At 44.8% G+C, this 18226-nt stretch overlaps 1 pseudogene; it reads left to right on the top strand.

Moving 5' to 3' along the window:
- Positions 1 to 5576: 5576 nt before the first annotated feature.
- Positions 5577 to 5695, top strand: LOC133386426 (5S ribosomal RNA; annotated as a pseudogene).
- The last annotated feature ends 12531 nt before the right edge of the window (positions 5696 to 18226 follow it).

Genomic DNA, 18226 nt, shown 5'->3' with positions numbered 1-18226 from the left:
GTTGAAACAGGGGGTGTCAGTACATCATCCATAAAAAAGATCCCTCTCATTACTGTGGAAAAATGTAAACATGCTTAAAAGGTGTATTGAATCTCACAATGGTTCTCATTGTAGTTATTGTACTACAGCTGCACCTCAGACACACTCAGCGATGTTGACGGTCTGCTTCCGTAGGATGAATTAGAAGCCATGAGCTGGTGCTTGGTGGTACGGAGTCAAAAGTTCTTGAGAGAGAGATGTTCCAGCTCACCATAGGGAAAGGGATGAATTTTGAGGGACCTGAAACTGTGAGGGCGAGGGAGATGGTTTTGCAGGGCAAGGGGACTCGTAGAGAAGGTTGGGTGAGGCCTTAGTGGGGCAGTGATTCTCCTGTTTTAAAAACCTTTCTAAGCTCCGCTCATCAATTACTGGAAGGTGGCCGCCATTTCCTATCTCCACCACCCCCAGAATGCCTTGAGTGTAGCATTATTCTGGAACCTTCTGGGGAAGAATGGAACCTGTGACGTAAAATGGCAATGGCCACCTTCACATAGTTCATGGCTTGGGAGGGGAGCATTTTAATCACTATTCTGTCTGTCAGCTTGTGCATTTATATCAGGAGTAGGAATGTGGCCAGGCCTCTCTATTTGGCCCTTGGGACTCCCCCCAGACCACAACCCCTCCCCCCATGCCCCTTTTCCCTAGGCAACAACAAAAAGTGGCTAGCATCCAAACCAGGAAAAAGAAGAAGGGGCCAAAGCCAAGATGCTGGAAAAATAGACATTTATTTGTATTGTAAGCCCAACGCGTTTCAGTCTGTTAATTTTCAGGCCTTCATCAGGGGAATGCAGGCTAACGAGACGTTTATACTGTTGTAAGCAGTCTGCTCATTCAAACTTCTTGTTAGCCTGAATTCCCCCGATGAAGGCCTGAAAATTAACAGGCTGAAACACAAATACAAATTACAAATATGGGCTTACAATACAAATAATCTTCTATTTTTCCAGCATCTTGACTTTGGGCCCTCCTTCTTTTTCCTTTTCCCTAGGCCACACCCCTCACTGACCCTGCTTGGCACCTTCAACTGCTTTTGCCTGGCTAGAATGCGTCCTTGGACTCTGCTTGCTTGGATGGAGATGGGAGTGTGAGTGTGTGTAGAAGCAAGTCTGCTATAGCAAGGTAAAATCTATATGCATTGCCCTGGCCACCTTTGCCTCTGGCCTCACCCCAGAAGGTTGCACAAAAGGGAACAGCAGCCCTTCCACTGGGAAAAAACACAACTTTCCCACCCCTGATTTACATGCACAACCCTGGAATGAAGGGATTTAATCTCTCCCATTCCAGGGATTGAATTTCTAAGGATTCCTGGAAGGAACAGAAATTTGAAAAATTGTTGTTCACTTGCGTTTAATTGCAAAGAATATTTAAATAAGGTGGCCCCAACATCCCGCTCTTTAGAATACTCTATTATCCGGTGAAGACATTTTTCAAGGATTTGCCTAGCTCGTTTTGTTGTTGTTTTAATAACAATTTTAATCTTGCTCTGGTTCTGTCTAGTTATAAGATCAGCCTCTGCTGTTCAGTTGTTATCTCATATTTATTTGTTTTATATATTTGTACTTTTTATACCACATAATATAAACAATCAGTGCACACTGCATACTTTATAGCCCTGAGGAGCTTGTTTGTTCTTTGATGGCTTTAATTGTTTTTGTTTTTTTAAAGAACCTACCAGGAGGAGACCCTGGCTGGGAGTCCAGAGTCTTTGAGTTCAAATCCCAGCTAAAGGGCCAGCTAAAGATCACCCCCACAATGAGTGGCTCAGGGGTTACGTGCCCTGCCATCTGTGCAGCCGTAGACAAGCTGCATAGTCCCAAGGAGCCCAGTTGCCCCCAGCTGGCAGTTGCAGACAAGGAAGGGGCTGGCTTGTGCAGCGGTGGCAAGCTGAGCAGGCCCTAGCCAGCTGGGGAGGACTAGCCTCAGAGGGAGGCCATGGGAAACCCCCTCTGAATACCGCTTACCATGAAAGCCATATTCATAGGGTCGCCATAAATCGGGATTGACTTGAAGGCAGTCCATTTCCATTTACCGGGCACATATCAGATTCATGCTAAGGGAATTGCATTGGCTATTAACCACTGAGAAAGTGTTAACGTCTTGTTACTTACACATAAAGCCCTAAACAACAATGGGCCAAGTTACCTGAAAGACCAACTTCTCCTTCATTGCCTGGTAAGGGCATTAAGTTCAACAAATAGAATCCTGTTAGTCTTGCCATGGCCCAGTGGTTATCACCTTGTGGTAGCGTGGATGCGGGTCTTTTTTCCTGGTGAGAGGCTCCATCTTGATTGGCATTCTGTCGACTTTTGAAGACACACCTGTTTACAGAGACATTCCCCTGATCTCTCGACCCGTCTCCTGTTTTAATTCCTGGGTCTTTTAAATGGGATTTTATTGCATATTTTATTTGTGATGTTTTATATGTTCGTGTTGAAATGTGATTCTCTGATTTTAATTGTATATTTTAAATTATGGGTGTTTATATTTTAATGCTTGCATAGTTTGGTCTTTTTATACTTGTAAACTGCTTAGAAGTCTATCTTGGTACTAAGCGGTATATAAATTAATTTCATCATCATCACCTTTTGATTTGTTAACCACTCTGGGACCCTCTGGGACTGAAGAGCAGGATAGAAAAATATATAAAATAAATCTTCCTCCTCATTACCATCATCGTCTGCCCTGAAGGAAGAATCACAGAATGGAGTTGGAAGGGACCTATAAGACCATTGAGTCCAACTGCCTGCTCAGTGCTGGAATCCAACTTAAAGCATACCTGACAGGTGGCAATCCAGCTGCCTCTTGAAGGCCTCCAGTGTTGGAGAGCCCACCACCTCCCTACGTCATTGTTTCCATTGCTGCACCACTCTAATGGAAAGTTTTTCCTGACGTTTGGCTGATGTTCAGCCGAAATGTGGCTCCCTGCAACTTGAGCCCATTTTTCCGTGTCCTGCACTCTGGGACGATCAAGAAGAGATCCCGTCTCTCCTCTATGTGACAACCTTTCATGTACTTGAAGAGTGCTATCCTATCTCCCTTCAGTCTTCTTTTCTCCAGGCTAAACAAGCCCAGTTCTTTCAGTCTCTCCTCACAGGGTTTTGTTTCCAGGACAGGAGACAGGTCATATCTGATTCAGTAATCTTTTTTCTACTTTTTGTTAATTAAAAATAATAATAATCACAACTCAAAAGAGGACAGGGCTAGATTCCGGAGAATAAGGAAATGGTAAATAGGGACAGCTGTGGCATCTGTCCTTCCTGACCAATGGTATTTAGAACTGGCAGACAAGTGATGGTTTCTTGGGACATTGCTGACAAATAACTCTTGGAAAAAGCCTGCCTCAACAGAGTCTAATGAAAATAGATGGCGGGGGTGGCTGTGGTGTGAGGGGGAGGGGGCGGCAGATAGCATGTCAGCTTTGAGATGAAACAGTTTTGAGGTCTGAAGGAAAAAAAAACTTGTAAAGACAAGCACAGGACGTAGAAAGCAACTCTAGGCAATGTAAGAGGAAGATTGCTGGAGATTTGAGGGCTGCCACAAAGCAAGTACTGCAGATTGTTCCCTGAAAAGAAGATAATTTCTCCACATTCTCTGCACCCCCGTCCCCTTTTAAATGCCATTACCAGCCAGCTGTAAAATAACTTGCTTTTAAAAAAAAATCAATCTCCTAAAAGCCTTTTAAATGATTGGCACATTTAAAAAAAAAAACCCAGTAAAGAAACAATATTAAGGAACATGAAGAGAAGAATTATTTTACTTTCCATTGTTGAAACCTTTGGAATAGTAATTGACCTCAACCCCACGGATGAGGTATAATATAGTACCAGAGCTTGGAAGATTACTTTTAAAAAGGAATAAATTACAGTTACAATTACGTGGCCCAAAAAAGTAGTAATTACCATTGCAATTACAATTGCTCTGAAAGTAACTGGTTACTTTTTCCTCAAAAGTAATCACTACAATTACATTTCAGTTACTTTTTTTAAAAAAAATGCCTACTAGGTGCTGGGCTGGGCTGCTGCACATCTAAGTGGCCTAAAACAACGTTAAAAATAAACACACACATACAGAGGTAGTAGAATAATTCTTTTTATCCATAAGATAGCAATGGTGGTCTCTCCGCTGGTAAGGGAGGTGGGGAGGGAGGCAGAGGCCACAGCTCAGATCTCTGCACGTCAAACCAAGTGCAACCCCCCCCCCCCGAGCCAGCAAGTATAACCTCTCCCAGTTAACCACCTCCCGGACCCTGCCCTGCCACCAACTACGGGACACTCACCCAAGCAAACATTTTCCCCTGAGATGCAAAAAAGTTAAAATACTGCAAATGCAGCACAGTAGCCAGAGAGGGTGGTGGAGGCCACTTTGGGTGCCAAGTGCAAACACACACACGTCATCTCTCACCTCCACAGTTCTTTATCTTCATTCTGCTGCTGCCTCCTTCGCCTCCTTTATCCATGTCCTTGCCCCCTGGCTCCTTTTTCCCTCCACTTCATTCTTCACTACCACCATCCATTTTTTTAAACAATTGTTCACTCCACCCTGTCTCACTCTCCACCCACAGAGCAGGAGGGAAGAGTGACACTGCACAGAAGGCCAGTGTGAGGCACATGATTTTCATCCCCAAATCAGAGGAGCAGAAGACTTCCCCTGCTCCCCCCCCAAGTAATGTCCAAAAGTAATGCAGGAAACATGACAATTACTCCACAAAAGTAATAAAATTACTCCTAGTTCTATTACAATGAAAATGTAAAGGAATTACCCACTCATTCCTCAAAAACGTAATGAATTCTAAGCTCTGTATAGTACCAGGTGAATCAGGGGCAGGGAACCTGTGGCCTTCCAGATAGTGTTGGACGACAACTCCCATGATGTCTGCCCATTCTCCATGCTGGCTGGGGCTGATGGGAACTGGAGTCTAGCGATATCTGGAGGACCACAGGTTTCCTGCCCCTGCAATTAAGGAACAGATGACAGTGTAACCCTATGGAGGTCAACTCAGGCATAGGGATGGGGGGTAGAAATCTGATTCACGTTTCAAGTTGCATCTATCAGATTTGCAGATTTGGAAACATTATGAGAACTGAAACGTAGCCATCCTTCAAAATTTGCACTTAACTGAATTTTACAATGCAGTTCTCCAACCAATATTTACAGAAATGCATATATTAGAGGGAACTGTGCACAAAAGTGAACATATTCATGAAAATAACATACAAAATGCATTATATTAGGAGAAAGTGCTTTAAAAATGTGCACCTTAGTCAAAACTGCCTACAAAATTGTGTTTATTAGGAGAAATCTGCACTAAAATGCTGAAGAATTTTCAGGTGGATTTTTTTTTAAAACAAAACAAAACACTCAAATTACCACATAAATGTGGAGAACTGAATTTAAGATTGGAACAACGAGAAAATGGGAGAACTGAAATTGGCGGTTCCTTCCATCCCTACTCAGAAGTAAGCCCCACTGGCTCACTCCCAGGCTGGTGGGTGCAGGATTGCAGAGATAAGAAATTAGGTACATCTAATATGAAAGGAGCCTATGGTCAAGTTACCCTGAGCACACCAGATCTCGTCTGATCTCGGAAGCTAAGCAGGGTCAGGCCTGGTTAGTACTTGGATGGGAGACCACCTGGGAATACCGGGTGCCATAAGCTTAGAGGAAAGCAGTGATAAACCACCTCTGAATACCTCTTACCATGAAAACCCTATGAACAGGGCCTGTTCTAAAGGGCGGCCAGGTTGGGTGCTGGCCCGACGGCCCCGGAGCTACAGGGGGGCCCTCAGCCACCCCCCCGCTTGCCTTCTGCGATCTGTGGGCCCCACACACACACCCACACCCCTCCACCTACCTGTCTGCTGTCTTTTACCATTGCCCTTAACGAAGATGGCAGCCGCAGTTTCCCTAAGGTACTGAAGCCCCTGCCGCCATCTTAGTTGATGGCAGAGATGCGCACGCATAGCACACAAGCGTGCCATCAACAAAGATGGCGGTGGAGGCGTCATCCCCTTAGGGAAACCATGGCCGCCATCTTTGTTAAGGGCAATGGTAAAAGACAGCAGACAGGTAGGTGGGGGGTTGAGGGGATGCTTAAAATACTTTTACAGAAAATGTTATGTCGTTTTGTCTTGTATTTATATATGTTGTAAACGGCTATTTTTTTTTAATGACTAGCAGTACATAAATATTTTAATAAATAAATACATAAAGTGAGACGGACTGCAAATAGACAGATTTGCCCACTCCTCGCTTCAGTCTTCTCGCCAACAAGGTTACAACATTGCAAGGTTCCTCAGGGTATTTGATTTGGGAGGGAGGGAAGCTAACTTTGCCTTGTACCTCAGCCAACACTTAGTGTCTACTCTGCCTGCTAAATGTTATGGAAACCCGATAATAGATGTTGTCAAAAGAAGTTAATTAAGCAGTTTATTCAAGGATTACAGAGTTGAAACAGAAACATGTCTCCAGTTCAGAATGCATACATGTGGAAAATCCAACTTAATTTCCTAAAAAGTCTTTTGCTGAGTTTCCCCCCTCTTCTTCTTCTTCTCCAACCACCATGGGGGGAAAGACTTAAACGTTCAAGACAGATTGTAGCCTGTTTATTGGCCATCAAGACCATTACGTGGCAAGAATTCCGCCATCCACATCACAGCAGGGTTGGAAAACCAATTCATGCGGATGCCATTTAAATTAACAATATCCCTTTAAGGCGTTTCCGTGGACAGCCATATCAATCAGAGAGAGACAATTCCTCTCTGGGGATACATGCTGTTGTTTGAACAGCGGTGGAGACGGAAAGTTAAACACTTAAAAGAGTCTGAAATCAGGGAAGAGAAAGACCCAAGCTTCAGAAAGGACAGAAGACCTAAAAACCATAGACTGACGTTTTTCAAATTTCCTGCCTGTGGAATTTATTTTTCATTTAAATTTATGTCCCGCCCTTCCTCCCAAAGGAGCCCAGGATGGCAGATACATCAGTGCTAAAACAATACAATTAAAACTTATTTAAAACAATTAAATCATCTAAAAACATGTTTAAAAAATCCAATTATGTACTCTCAAAGCTAATAATTTCAAGTTTGTCAGGAGTAGTCTTCTTAAGCCTTCAAATACCTGGGTAAACAGAAATGTTTTTCGGTTCCTACTGAAAGTTAATAATGAGAGAGACAGGTACAACTCTTCAGGGAGGGCATTCTACAAAGGGGGTACCGCCACCAAGAAGGTCCTGTCATAAGTCAGTGTCAACTGGGAAATAGCCAGTTGTGGCAACACAAACAGGCTCTCCCTTGCTGATCAAAGGCCTGAAGTAGGCGCTCCTTTAGATACTTGGCTTCCAAGCCGTTTAGGGCTTTGTATGCTAGCAGTAGTACCTTGAATTGGACCCAGTAACTCACTGGCAAGCAGTACAGCGCTTTCAGGACTGGTGGCACGTGGTCCCATCAGGCCGTCCCACTTACTACCCTAGCTGTCACATTCTGCATTAGCTGCAGCCTTTGAGCAGCCCCACATAGAGGGCATTACAGCAGTCCAGGTGGGAGGTTACCACAGCATGGACAAATGAGGCCAGGCTATCGCAGTCCAGGCACGGACATAGCTGGCGAACCACCCAAAGCTGGGCATAAGCACCCGTAGCCACAGAAGCCACTTGAGGCTCCAGTGGCAAGTTGGGATTCAAGAGTCCTCCCAGACTGCAGACCTCTTCCTTTAGGGGGAGTGCAAGCCTTACCAGAACAAGTCATTTACCTAATTCCCAGGCATGGGGACTGCCATCCCATAGGCCTCCACCTTATCAGGATCCAGCTTCAGTCGATGCCCCCTGCCACCCAACCCATCACTGCCTCCGGACCCCAGTCCCAAAACCTCACAGCTATTGCTGACCATGGAAACGGGGCAAGCAACTCATCCAGCTGGGTAATGTTGCAGTCTGGATTTGATAGGGAAACCTGTATGAGCCCACCATTGCCAGTCTTTTAAAGGGGATTTTCAAAACATTTTTATCCCATCCATTTTAATGGCTGCGTGTTTGACTGATTTTATTGCTGCTGCTTCTATATTCTTACTTATTTTTTATTGTTTATTAGACTTGCTAGGTACTTTTTACCCAAAGGTGTCCAAGTGACTAGCATTTAAAAACATAAATATATTATACCATTAACAAGTTCATAGAAAACATTAAACAAATTCATACAAAAACCACCTACAATTCATTAATATATATATACACACACACATAATTCTCCCCCCCCCAACAGCCACAGAAAGCTTTGCCAGAACGCTAACAACAAAACAGCATCATCTCAGCCCATCAGAAGACATCAGTGAAGGTGCCAGGTGGACCCTGCTGGGTAGAGTGTTAGTGGATCCAAGGGTGTGTGTTTTATTATTGATTTTGTCTGTTTTTAAATTCTTGTAAAGAATATATCTGGAGGGCACCAGGTTGGAGAAGGCTGATCTAATGTGTCTCACAGCAAGCTTCTCCACTGCTGCCTGTACCTGTGATTGGGAAAGGGGCAACTCCATCAGCAGTGTACGGGGTGGTGGTTGTGGAGTCCATTATGAACTATACACTAACAGTGGATGGGGTTTGGGTTTCATATGTAACTTTGGAGATTCCAAACTATAGGGGTGAGTGTGTGTGTGTGTGTGTGTGTGTGTGTGAGAGAGAGAGAGAGAGAGAGAGAGAGAGAGAGAGAGATTTCCAAACCCATTCTATTCCAAACCTCACCTCACTGCCAGCACTATTGAAGGCGATGCATGTATGTCAAGAGTCAGGACATTTTACAGATATAGAAAAGAGACCATAGAAAGTATGGTGACAACCAGACCAAAAGAAAAGAGGGAAAAACTATGGGATGGTGGTTGTAAGGAAGAACTGGGATCAGGTTTCAAGGGGTCTTCAGCAAAGTGTCCTCCTTCGCATGAGTCCACTTCCTTGTTGGAGGACTCCCACCTCAACAATGGTCTTACCTGGCAGCTTCAGTGAGCAGCCAAAAGCCATCGTTTTAAGTTACCCTCAATGCCGATGGCGTAGTTTCACTTTAGGGCATTGTGGAAGATTTTAACAGTAGCCTCCAGCAGGAAGTTTAAATTGGAGGGCCGCCATTTTAATTTCTCACTGTGCCTTGAAGAGGCATTGGATTGGACACTCTGGAGCATTGTGGGAAATGTTAAATGGAAGCTCGTTAGCAGTTCAAGATAGATGTTAGGTTTACAAATAATAATATGAGAAAGAAAAGGAGAGAGAAAGAGAAGGAAAGGCAATCAGAAGCATACATTTAAAGCATTATTATGCCACTTTAAACAGTCATGGGTTCCTCAAAGAATCCTGGGAGATGTAGTTTGTTAAGGGTGCTGAGACGTGTCAGGAGACCCTGATTCCCCTCACAGAGCTACAATTCTCAGAGTTCTCCGGGAAGCGTGATGGATCCTTAAACCACTCTGGGAACTGTAGCTCTGGGAGGGGAATGGAGGTCTCCTAAAAGCCCTCAGCTCCCGTAACAAACTATGGTTCCCAGGATTCTTTGTGGGAAGCACAGCTGTTTAAAGTGGTATGATACTGCATTAAGTGTACTGCGCAAACAGGACCTCAGACAGTAAAGTAGAAACAGTGCCAGGTGCCCGAGAAATAGCTAGACAACTGTTAGAAGTGCTAAAAATAACCACTCGACAAAGATTAAAAGGAAAGAGATGAAAAGAATGAAATTCAAAAGACGAGAAAGAAAAAGGGGAATGTCTTTTCGACAAGGAATCCCTGATAGAAATTCCTAGGAACATTGCGAAACCACCGCTTTAGTCCAAGAGAGCTGAAGGCTTCTACCCAAAATCAGATCTAACCCACAGGTGAAATTATCCCAGCAATAACCCAAAGGCAATCAGAGATGAAATAAATCAATAAATCTTGCATGTCTTTCTTAAGATGGGTGTGACTCTCAGGGAAATATACGCCCTCCCTTCACCCCAAAAACAGTGGGGGAAATAAACCTTATTCTTGCCGGAAGGAAGACCTATCAAGCTGCAGAGTTTGATGGTCCTGCACCTTGATGCTTAGTGCAGGCTCAAGTTGCTATGGTGATTCAGCAGTGTCAAATACTCTGCAACTTAATTAACTGTGTGATTTTTTATTTAATAAGATGGGATATTCATTTCTAATCAGCTTCTGAGGCGCTATCTAGATTCTTTCATAACTTTCTACACTTTTTATTTTCTTTTTTACAGTTTGATTTCCAGTTCAGGCATTCAAGAATTGCCCATTCCATATAGCCTGGTGGTTATTTGGCATTAAATTACTTACCATGGACAGTCCTGTTTTCTGTTATGTAGGCTTGGTAACTCATTGCCACAATTTCCCCTTTCTATATTTGTGGGGAAAAACTGTTGGGCTCCACTAGAGCCAGCACCAGACTTCAGAGCACCCTTGGTATCGTGCTACCAATGGGCTGCCATTTCCCCCATATCCATGTGACTGCACTCTGCCACTGCTGCCATTATATTACCTTGCCCCACCGAGACTCCAGGTGGCCTTTTAGGGGTGGGCAGTCATCTGCTTTGGAATGGGAGCCAAGGATGCCTCCTATTTGTGGCTGCCACCCGCCATCTTAATTTACTCAAAGCGCAATGTCCCAGCCTATAGATCTGTCAGCTTTATCATAGATCTGCAGGTCAGGACATTGCATTTTGGGTAAATTAAAATGGCGGGCAGCCACCACAGATGATAGCCAAGCTTGGCTCCTACAGAAAAGTGGCACTGACACCTGCCCAGCATTGAAACACTGTTTGGGAGCCTGGCAGGGAGGGCTGGGTGTGGCAGTGCAATCAGGTTGGGCTGCGAGGGGCCCTTCTTACCCTGTGAGACCCTTGACCAGTGCCTGACCCGGCTGACCGCTGGTGCTGGGCTTGGGCACCACCCCCAATATCTTGCCCAGGTACCAGTTTTTCTTGTCAAAAATTAGCAGCTATATTTAGGGGGTCAGGAGGGGAGGCTTCACAGTTGGTTATTTGTCAGGGCTAGCCATAGACAGCTGTCAGAGCGGACCCAGGAACCAAGTAGTGCAGAACGTCAGGCTTAAGGGCCACATGTGGCCCTCCAAGCCTCTCTGTGTGGCTCTCAGGACTTTCCCCAGACTATACCTCCTCCTCAGCCACATCCTCTCTCTTGTCAGGTTATACCCCTCCCCTGCCTTACTTTGCACCCTCTTGAATGTTTTTCCCCTGGCTGGTAAATAATGCATTTTTTGCCTGGATGGAGGATTGAGAGCTGTGTGCGTAAGTGTATGTATAGAAACTCATCTAGTGTGCAAAGGTAAAAGTGACATTCATTGCTCCAGCCATTTTTGCAACTTCTGGAAGGTTGCCCTGCTGGGGTCTGTGGCGGGCAGGGCAATCCTGCTCATTTTGACTGTGCATGTGTGCTTGCCTGCTGGGAACAGGTATGTGCAACCAAAACTCTCCCTTTTCACCCCCTGACAGCCCCAGAACACTCCAGGTGGCCCGACTTGGGCCGATCCAGAGCCATCTCCATCCAATTTGGCCAAAGCCTGGATTCCCCCCCCCGCCTTGAATCGACCCGATTCGATTTAGGCTTTGGCTGAATCCGATGCACACCCCTAGAGACAGCTCTTGGGAGTTGGTAGCAATTATAATGAACATTCAGAACTCTGAAGAAAACAGAAGTTTCTCCCAAGCATTTTCCAGATTTTGCTCAAAAATGCTGGTCTCACTCTGAAGTGAACCTGGGGGAGCTGACCTTTGCTACCTCAATTCCCTGAAGTCGGGGATGGGGTGGCCTGTTGGACTCCAGCTCCCAGCAGCCCAAGCCAGCATGGCCAATGGTGAGGGATGATGGGAGTTGTCTCCAGCAATATCTGGAGGGCACAGCATTGGCTGTCCCAGTGCACCATGTGACTTGCGACATCCCTGTTCTACAGTTAGTGTGCATACCCAGGATCACTTAACATTGCTTGGCTACACTTTACCCTGGGGGTAACTGACGTGGTGCCCTCCAGGTGTTGTCTGACTACAACTCCCATCAGCCCCAGCCAGCATGGGCAATGGTGAGGGAAGGTGGGAGTTGCAGCCCAACAGCATTCAGAGAACCACAGGTTCCCCACCCCTGCCTTAAATGGGGATACAAGAGACTAACTTCGTGAGTCTTTATACTGGAGTTTTGTGGCCTTTTAGCCCCTACCTGGTAGTGCAAGCTTTTTGTTTGGTTCTGTTGTGAAGGGATGTGTTCATGAGCTCACAAGAAAAGAGGAGGAGGAGGAGGTGGCGGTGAACCAAATGAATTCTAAGCCTAGCAAATTCTAACTTTGCCACCTGGGAAGCCAGCACATGTGTCCAGGTGGTGGCAAGCTTTTTAAAAGCTGATTTAATTAAGTGTTTTGATTTGATTTTGGCAATCTTGAAGGCTGAGCAGGTGGGCTGTAGTATTTTAGAATAATGAGCATTATAGGAGAATAGTGACAATGGTGCTCTCGCCTCAAGAGGCAATCATGAGAAGGATTATAAAGGTCAGAGAACTTAAAGAAGAAGAAGAAGGTGGCGGGAGGAGAGAGAGGAATACTGCAATGTGCCTGACCTGCTGCATCAAATGCTCCCAAGCTTTCTTCACCCTGGTGTATTGGTCCCCTGTAAACTTCGGGATCTGGTCTGCCCATTCAATGAGCCAGAAATTCAGCGATGTATATAGATGACAAAGGGTTAGATCCAATGGTCCGTGAGTGAAACTTCATGTGTGCAATGGGACTTCCCCTTCCTCTCCTTCCCTCCTTCCCCTGGTGTGTCTCGAAAATCAGCCCTGGAGGATCCCCCAACTCTCCATCGCTGAATTTGAGGATGTGGGAGAGGCTGCAGAGAGAGGAAAAGTTAAGGTGTGCAGTGTCCTGTGCTAGCAGAACAGGAAGGCCGAATACTGCCCTATCTTAATCCACTTTCTCCATGCCATGCGTAATTTTATCATGTCACCTTTTACTCACCTTTGCTCTAAATCAAAAAGCCCTAAATGCTGCAACCTTTCCTCACAGGCGAGTTGCTCTATCCCCTTATTCATTCTGGATGCCCCTTTCTGTCCAAGTCTAATATATATATATATAAATATGTATTTTTACATGAGGCAACCAGAACTGTACACAGTATTCTAAATGCAGTTACACCATAGATGTGTATAACAGCATTATGATATCAGCAGTTTTATTTTCAGTTCCTTCCTAATGACCACTAGCATGTATTTTGCGTTGTTCACAGCTGCCACAAACCAGGTCACCATCTTCATTGAATTATCCACTATGACCCTAAGGTCTCATTCCCAGTCAGTCACCCCGAGTCCAGACCCCATGAATGTATACGTGAAAATAAGATATTTGTTTTGCTCCAGTGTGCTTTACTTTATTTACACTTGCTTACATTGCATTGCATTTCCTATTTTACTGCCCACTCAGTTTAGAGAGGCCCTTTTTATAGCTCTTCACAATCCTTTTAACAACTCTGCACAATTTAGTATCATCAGCAAACGTGGCCACCTCACTGCGCACCCCTAACTCTAGATAGTGTATGAGCAAGTTAAAAAGCACAGGTCCTAATATTGATCTGCTTTCTACAACCCTCATTGGGAGAACTGTCCATTTATTCCTACTCGGTGCTTACTGTTACTTAAGTTCCTGGTCCACAAGAGGACTTCTCTTATTTCATGACTGCTAAGCTTATTCAGGAGTCTTGGGTGAGGTATCCTGTTGAAAGCTTTTGAAAGTCCAAGTACACTATGTCAACTGGATCACCTTTATCTATATGCTTGTTGACACTCTCAAAGAATCTCCCAACATTAAGCTTCACTGGATGTCTCCGAGTTCAGTATTATGAGAAAGGGAGAAAAAAAAGTCCTCTATTCCCTTTCTCCACAACACGCACAATTTGATTCACTTCTATCATGTCCCCTCTAACTTGCCTTTTCTCAAGGAAACGGGAGCAGCAAATTCATTTTGCTCTGTATCTGAGCATGGTGAAAGGCATTGAAAGTGGGCTCCTGGGGACCGCCTCCCACCAAATACAAGTTCACTCCCACACTCGCAACAGCTGTTGGGCTGATCCAAAATACCCCTCTCATTTTCATCACCTCATTTCTAAGTTGTAAAGTTGGGGGCGTGGCACAAAAGAAGACAAGTACCAGCACCAAGTGGACCCTCCCCCAGTTACCACCAAAGACACGTTATTTGGTGGACACCCAGAAAAGACCCTCTGATGATGATCTCGGTGTATAGGCAGATTGATGTGGAGGCAGGCGATCCTTCAGATATCCTGGCCCCATGCTGTAAATGTCGCTGTCCGGTCTCATCAAAGCTCAAGGCTCATAGGGGAAGATGACAGCACCAGAGGCACTTCACGGTAGGACACAGTCATGTTCAAGACAGGCAGTATCGGTCAGAACTCTGGACAGAGGGCTGTGCAAAGTGCTGGATGGAGCATTCTCACCCACGCAGGGGAGGTCTGCAACTTTGCCAAGATGCAGAGGCCTTCCGAGCAATTGGTTCATTATACTGGGCTTCACAACAGCGCTAGTTGAATCTTAGCTCTTCTGCATGCAATGGTTGGAGTTACGACTCCTCCCATTAAATAGTGAGGGGACAAAATGGAACATGTCAGACGGGCCGTCGCTCAGTGACAGGGTATCTGCTTTGCATGCTGAAGGCCCCAGATTCAGTCCCCAGCATCTCCAGGTAGGGCTGGGAGGGACTCCTGTTTGAAACACTGGACAGCCATTGCCAGTCAGTGTAGGTAACACTGAGCAAAATGGACCAATGGTCTGACTCGATATAAGACAGACTCCTGCATTCCTAGGATGGTCATGGATATGGTTCTGACATTCAGATTCCTCTCCTTCATTCTGATGATTCCCTCTGATGCCTTTAATCAGTCCAGACATTGTCGGACCAATTCCCATCAGCCCCAACCTGCATGACCAATGGTGAGGGCTGTTGGTAACATTTGGAGGGCACCACATTGGCTGCCTCTGGCATAGAGAATATAACACGTGACTTGTGGCATCTGGGGATACAGCTGAAGCTTCTCAGTGCCAATTTCCATTATTGTGGAAATACAATTATTGTCCCAGGCTATGGTCGGAAGGCACATGAGGCCAGCACCCTGCCGAAGCTAAGCAGGGTCTGGTCTGGTCAGTGCCTGGATGGGAGATTGCCTGGGAACCATATGTAAGCCGCCTTGGGTTTCCACAATAAAAAGAAAGATGGGGTATAAATTTAATTAATAATAATAATAATAATTGTGCAGCACATTTTTTTTCAGTTGGTGCAATCATTGGAATTCTTTTTGGGGAGCTGCATCAATATTCGTTGCCATTCCTGCTGAGGCTCTTGGACATGATCAGCTCCCAGAATCAGAAAAGCAGACCAGCCTGATATATTCCATGTTGTTATGATGTCTGCAGCCATCATACTCACTCACTTGTACTGCCTTCAAGTTGATTCCGACTTACGACGACCCTATGAATAGGGTGTTCATGGTAAGTGGTACTCAGAGGTGGTTTACCATTGCCTTCCTCTGAGGCTGAGAGGCAGTGACTGGCCCAAGGTCACCCAGTGAGCTTCATGGCTGTGTGGGGATTCGAACCCTGGTCTCCCAGGTCATAGCCCAGCACCTTAACCACTACACCACACTGGCTCTGCAAACATCATCCCCATTATTAGGACAGCAACGTGTCTAAGAAGGGAGTAGGGATCGGTGAGAAATTGGATTTAGTTTGCATTTCAAGCCAAATCTTATCAAATTCACACTTTCTGAAATAATATGAGAACCAAAACACAGCCATCTTTTGTAATTTGCACTTATTCAAATTTTGCAATGCAGTTTGCCAACCAATGTTTACAAAAATGTATACGTTGGGGAAAGTGTGTCTAAAAATGAATATATGAGTAAAAATAACATACAAAATGCATTATGTGACAAGAAATGGCTTGCAAAATGTGTACATTAATCAAAACTGCCTACAAACGTGTTTAGCAGGAGAAATTCACACAATAATGCTGGAGAATTATCATGAGGATTTTTTTAAAAAATTGCTGCAGAAATGTGGAGAAATGAATTTAAGATTGGAAAAATGTGAAATGGAGGGAACTGAAATTGACATTTCTTTCCATCCCTAGCATGGAGGAAGGACTTTTGATTTGCAATGAAGACCCCTTGGGAGTATGATACATCTTTGTGCACAGGGGACAGATTGCATGATCTCCTTGTCGTAGGATCTTAATCAATGAGGGCCAGAGCACCCTGTGCTATGGGTAGATGACAGGGATTGCCCTCTATGCAACAGAGTCTCCATGTGCAGTGCTTCACTTTTCCCCATAAGGTTGAAGGGCACCCAAGCTATTACGTGTACTAAGTAAAAGGGCAACTGCAAGTATACCAGTGGGGTACAGGCTACTGCTTGGAATGAATTTGAATGAAGTTCATGGAACTAATTCAAAAATCTCTGAACTACTCCTGAAAGTAGTTCCCATAATTGCCATATGAACTAAATGTGAATTAAGTTCATTTTGGGGTGGAATTTTGAAAGATTTCTAAGTCTTCACATTTATCCACCAACACAGCACGAAGCCCAGATCCTAAGCTTCCATTTTTTATAAAAAGCAAAGTCAATCGGACATCTGTAATGCATGTTAGAAATCAAATTATGGAGGCAACATTCTAAGGCTTATTAGGCAGATATGGAAACACTGCTGTTGCTAAGAAATCAGAAGGAAGGAATGTGGGGCATTTCCTGTATCTTCCCTGCTGAAGAGATTTCCTCTCTTCTAACAGAAGCAGCTTGCAGTGAGAAGTATAAGAACAGGAACAAAGCGAATGATGTCTCATGTCTTACACAGCTGTGTGGCAGGCAGAAATTAAACAAGGTAAGTCTTGTCTAGTATGGAGATATCATTAGACACATTCATGGAGGATAAGGCTGTCAGTGGCTGCTACACATGATGGCTATGCTCTGCCTCCATAGTCAGAGGCAGTGTGCTTCTGAATACCAGTTGCTGGAAACCACAGGAGGGGAGAGAGATTTTGCATCTGCTGAAGTCACCAATCCAAATTCCAGAGACAGGGCTGATTGCCCTTCAGTCACCTGATTGGCTCTTGTTCTCTTCCAGATGGCCTGTTTGTTGAGCTTTCGTCTTGATTGGTTTGCAGAAAGGCCCAATCTGCACTGTGCATTTAAAGCATTCTTATACCACTTTAAACAACCATGGCTTCCCCCAAAGAATCCTGGGAACTGTAGTTTGTGAAGGGTGCTGAGAGTTGCTAGGGGATCCCCTATTCCCCTCACAGAGCTACAATTCCCAGAATTCTCTGGGAAGAAGGGCTGACTGTTAAACCACTCTGGCCACTGGAGCTGTGTGAGGAGGATAAGAGTCTCCTAATAACAGCACCCTTCACAATCTAAGCTACCCAGGATTCTTTGGGGGAAGCCACGACTGTTTAAAGTGGAATAAAGTTCTGGTGTGGATGTGGCCTAATTCATAAATCACCTTTTACACAGATCCCAAGGCAATTATAGACATATCCTTTTATGTTTAAAATAATGTTTAAAAACAGAACCAAAACAACAACAACTGAAGATAGGTTTAAACACAATGCAAAATGAAACCTTTTTATCCAGCTGGAAAAGTTTTGTCTTCAATTGTTTCCAGAAAGTACAGATGGTGGGCACCTGTCATATCGCAACAGGGATGCTGTTTCACAGAATGGGAGCAGCCAGATTGAAAGCCCTGCTCCAAGGAACAGATATTTTTGCTTCTGATATTTTAAGGACCTGAAGGAAAAACTCTCCTGAAGAATGCAGCGACCTACAGTCACTGGATATATGGATATATGGCTCTTGGGAAGATCCGTAGCTCAGTGGTAGAATATCTGCTTTGCATGTGGAAGGCTTCAGTTTCAATCCCTGGCATCTTCAGGTAGGACTGGGAGACAGTCATCTGTCTGAAATCCTGGAGAGCTGCTGCCAGTCAGTGTAGACAATAATGAGCAAGATGGACCAATGGTCTGACTCAGTGTAAAGCAGCTTCCTAGGTTCCTGGGACTGAGATCATGTGAAAAACAAAAGACTGGGTAGTCGGCCGGGGTGTCAGGGGGTCTTAGACACCTACTTTTTTTGGAGCAGGGTCGCTATGTCTCCAGCATTTTATGAGCC

Source organism: Rhineura floridana, chromosome 5 (genome assembly GCF_030035675.1).
Source record: "Rhineura floridana isolate rRhiFlo1 chromosome 5, rRhiFlo1.hap2, whole genome shotgun sequence".
Taxonomy (NCBI): Eukaryota; Metazoa; Chordata; class Lepidosauria; order Squamata; family Rhineuridae; genus Rhineura; species Rhineura floridana.
This window is presented reverse-complemented; position numbering and strand designations above follow the sequence as displayed.